Below are 4,898 nucleotides of genomic sequence, written 5' to 3'. Positions count from 1 at the left end.
AGTAATATATGAAAAATATTATGATAAATATGATAATAATAAATATAGAAATAATGATAAATAATAAATATGGTTGCGATTGCAATCCAAATATGGTAAGTCATCAATAATTGAAATCAATTTCTGAATACTCTGAACTGTTATCTTTGTCATCATTAGTAGTTATCTTTGTCATCAATAGTAGTGATTTAACATTCATTAATAGGAAGTTTTGGTTATATTTATATGTTTTGATGATCCTTGGACTGATTGTAGTAATAGATCAAAGAAATGATTGAGGTGTTAAGTTTGATAACACAAGGCAGGGGGTCTGGTAGTAAAGTGGATGATACCCCTTTGATTACTGCATTCTATTGATGGGATTGACTCACTTTTGTGATTAGCAAAATAAATTCAGCATGCTAAATCACACTGTCACCTACCAGTCAATATGCAACAGATTTTGAAGATCTTATATATGTCATTGTTTTAGTTCTGAAATAAGATAGTTAATTTTAAGTCTAAGTTGTGGAAAATGTGAATGCAATAAGTTAATATTTTTCTCTGTTGACTTGTATAAAAATGGCTAACAAGTTCATATGGACCCACCCCATCAACTGTCATTTATAGCCCTTGCCTCTGTCAACTAATTTGCTTTGATCCAAACTCACATATTGAGCCTTTCCTCTTCTTATTAAAACTTGTGAGTCCTCCCCTTCAATCCTATAGAAACCCTTCCATCTCCCTCATCTTATGACCTTACATTGAAGCCCCTATGCTTGCTGCCATCTGCCATCTAACCAGGGACGGAATCAGGAATTTCATACTGGAGGTTGTAGAGTTCAATGTGCTAAGTTGCCAAGAGGAAGATGAAGTTTCATTTGCCAGATACTATTTCTCTAGAGATGTTTGGAATTCGTGGGAAATCATGGGGATCACTTTTGAAGGGATTTAAATGAAGCTGGCAGGGTAGAGCACAATTACTATCTATCAATAGGTGGTCTTTGTGGCGATGGTGTTCAAGGTTGTTTAGGACATAATTTTTTTAGGAGCAAAAGGACTGCACGAGGAGCCCCATCATCTCGAGAGCAAGCTCAACAGGGTAGAGGACCATTAGAGAGTTAGAAAGCTCATTCCTCCACAATACCTTTCCTTTTCCATGTAGCAGTAAAAAACCTCCCTTTCAATTGAGCATGTATATTCTTTTCTTTGGTAGATGAAGTAGAAGAGAAGACCCTCTATCTCTAGAATATATTTTCCTTTTTATCATTATTTCATATTGACCCAATTTTTCTTGCTCTTCTAGGACCATGAGAAGATACAATCTCATTGATATCCATCTTTCTATGCCATCTGGTCAAGGTCAGTAGCTTTGTTACAGATATTCTACTTTTTTTTTTTTGCTTTCCTCCTTAATTCTTTAACAAAAAAGTAGAATTTAGAATTTGTCACTTTAAACCGATGTAACATAGTTGATCTCACAATCATTTATGAAAAGATAAATTGAGAAATTGTAGTTGATCGTAACGAAGGAAGACATTATCGATTTCGTGACTTTTATCCCACTTCACCAACTCTACTCTAACCAACTCAATAATGTCCTGAGCTCCTTTCTTTAGTTGCTATCATCGTCGTTGCTCCATTTGATTGTAGTTAGTTTCATACCCAAATATACCAAATGGTGGAGGCAACAATGTGCTTTGTCCTCGAAAAGCTCGGGAGCGGCAGTACGCGCGGCGATGGCGAGAGGTCAGACGTCGATCCGGCGTAGGTCGCTTCAACCGGATCTGCTTGGGGATCAAGGCCGTGTCCGGATCGAGGCGTTCCGCGGCGAACACCGCGGGGGCCCATCCGACGGCGGCGTCGACCCTTTTGAGCTGTGCGGGCGGCAGCGAGTTCCCTCCCCATGATTAGGCGGGGCTTGGCGGGCGGCTGCTTCGGCGAACCCTCTCTCCTCCGCGGAGCTGCCTGGGCGGGGGTTGCGCCTTGGGGCACCGAAGGGAGGGGGAGTGGCGGAGGAGGCAGTCTTGGGGGCGGAGCACCTCGGTTCCCATGGAGGCGACGCCGATCTACGGTGGAAGCGAAATCGAATCGTGAAAGAAGATCAATGGCAGGAGGAGGTGGATTCGAATCTCCGGCGTCGATCTTGCCTCTCCCTCAGGCGATGCCAGGAGGGGAGAGAGGGGAGGCCGGTGGATTATTGGTAACTAGTCCCTAAAGAAGTAGACATTACGAGAGACGGGGAGACGAGAGCAGGGGTGACATATTTATGAGTATCAGGGAGACGAGCGGGTCCCATTTGGCTTCTGACCAAAGCAGGAGAACGCGTGGCTGGCTGTTGATTAATGTCCAGTTTACTTGGAGGTGCGGAAAGAGAAACTGCGGAAAGATTTCTTTTGTATGCATGCATCCCTCGTTTACCTCTCAAAGTTTTTAGGAAGGAAAGGAAATTTCATCCGTCCGCGGATCAATTTTTCTCCAAAATCTGTCACCCCGAAATCGGGCGGAACGCGGACGAACGGACGAAAAATAAAAAAAAATCTCGCCGATTTCTTCTCTTCTTCTCCTCTATCGCCGGCGCACCCCTCCCACCGGCTTCGTCTTCGACCGCTGCGCCGTGACCGACAGCGACGACTACCTCGCGCTCTTCTGGGCCAAGCCGGCAGTCCACAGAGTGTACCTCGACTGCTGCCTGATTCGGCGACTTCGCGCTGGCGACGCACCACGGCGAGTTCGGGAACTCTGGCGATGGGGCAAATGCGACTGGGAGAGTGGCCTGAAACGTGGTGATCCGGAACTCGGACAACGGGGTGCGAATCAAGACTTGGCAAGGGGGAATGGGGGCGGTGTCGGGGATCACCTTCGACACGGTGTACATGGAGAACGTGAGGAACTGCATCATCATCGACGTCCGAAGCCCGCCGGTGCACTTCGCCTGCAGCGACACGCTGCCCTGCACCAACATCACGATGGTGGAGGTGGAGCTGCTGCCGCACGAGGGGGAGCTCGTCGACGACCCCTTTTGCTGGAACGCCTACGGCGCGATGCAGACTGCCACCATCCCACCGATCGACTGCCTCAGGCCTCCGCCTCCGCTTCTCTTCTTCGTCGCCTCCGCCTCCGCTGCTCGTTGCCTCCGCCTACGCCTCCGCCTTTCTTCTTCTCTCCCTCCTCGTCGCCTCCTGCGGAACGCAAATCCTCCATTTACTCTTCCTGCGGTGAGGGATTTCCTTTCTCCTCCCCAAGAATTTATTTTCCCCAGGGATTCCTTTCTTTTCTTCATCCGTTTCATGAAGTAAACATAGCGTAAGTGTCCGAGTGCACCTTCCTATAAATTGAATGATTAGAAAAATGCCCTCGAGACATAGCTATGTTGGTTACGATGTAGCAGACTTGTAGAAGAGGGTAAAGGTTTAAATCCTGACGAAGTCAGGCAATACCCTTCTACGTCGTGACCAACTGCAGTTTTTCGATTTATCTCCTCATAAATGGTCGTGGGGCCGATCGTGTAGAGCCGCTAAGGTGACGGATTCCACCTTTTACAGAAGAATGATTAGAAGAATGATTAATCGCTATTTCAGTGAATTGCACTAAATGGACAAAATATCTTATTATATTAATATATCTAAAATGTAGGATGTGCTAAGAGAGAGAATGAATAACGCTATTAATAATATTTTTAAATTTTATAAAATTATTTGTGAATTCTTACTATCAGAGTTGTAAATGCATTGAAAAATAAAAATACAATGAAGAGCACACAGGTATTTTACTTGGTTCACAGCCACAAACTATTACTCCAAGAGTTTCGATCGGTCCCATGATCATTTGTACGATTGCTTGTTAGGATTGTTATTAAAAGTTTTTGGTCAAAACATTATATGTCAAGAATACGGTACTTTTAGACATATGTACAAGTAACTTGAATCTACAGGACAAGAAAGCAGCTTGGGCTAGGTGTGACGTAGTTAACATAGTAGGGACTGACACATAGACAATGTCCTGAATCAAGCGGGTATAAGACGGTGAAAGGAATAAGACACAGTTAATTGAAGCTGCTAAAGGGTTTAGAAGATGTTCTGGATTAATCGTTGATTTTTCAATCAATTGGAGATCATGATGTACTACTAGGTGTTACTCATGATCGTTCTGTAATTAATGGTTAATTACGGACGACCAACATAATCGGGAACCTATTGGTTTATACGCACTACAAGTTATCCGAAGGATTTAAAATGAGTATGAGAATTAGATTCTAAGATCGAGAGAAATAAAGTCTGGTTGGACTAGACAAAAGATAAATGATGGAATTCGTCTTATGAAGACGAAACTAATGAAACTGATTTCGTTCAAATTAGGATCATTTGGTTAGTAAACCAAACGATTCAATTTTGAATCAAATTAAACCATTTTGGTTTGGTTTATGATGGAAAAGGTTTTGGTAAAATGGATGCGATGAGAAACTTCATCTTGTGAAGACGAATTGAACAAAACTGATTTCGGTCAGATCAAAGGTCGTTTGATTATTGAATCAAGCGAACTAAAATGAATCCGATTTGCTACAGTAAATATAGGCTCAATCCGATTCAACCTATATTAGTTCCTTAAACCAGTTAACCAAATCCTAATTGATCCCGTTTTAAAGGATGTGCACTGTAGCTTCTCCTATGCGGTGAAAAGCGTGATAAAACAGGGGTTCAACCCTATTCTTCTTTTCCCCGTCGTGATTCCTGTTCTCAAGCGTGCTTGATCGTGAGAAATCTGCTCGCGATCTCGAGTTTTCCGGTAGGAGATCTCAGAGAAGCTTTAAGAGGAACACGACAGTGAGGAATCGGTGGTGGCGAAACCCTAGATCCCTTCTTCTCTGTCGTCGTAACTTCTCTCGCCGTGCACAAGGATCATGAGAATCGTTCTCGTGA

The 4,898-nt window shown here is 43.7% G+C and overlaps 1 pseudogene; it reads right to left on the bottom strand.

The window, feature by feature from the left end:
• Positions 1-1,654: 1,654 nt before the first annotated feature.
• LOC141817693 (uncharacterized) lies at positions 1,655-2,147 on the bottom strand (annotated as a pseudogene).
• Between the last annotated feature and the right edge of the window lie 2,751 nt (positions 2,148-4,898).

Source organism: Curcuma longa, unplaced genomic scaffold (assembly GCF_044706935.1).
Source record: "Curcuma longa cultivar G26 ecotype Majalengka, Jawa Barat unplaced genomic scaffold, ITB_CL_G26_1.1 contig_21579, whole genome shotgun sequence".
Lineage (NCBI taxonomy): Eukaryota > Viridiplantae > Streptophyta > Magnoliopsida > Zingiberales > Zingiberaceae > Curcuma > Curcuma longa.
Note: the sequence above shows the minus strand (reverse complement) of the source record. Positions and strands in the feature narration are given on the sequence as shown.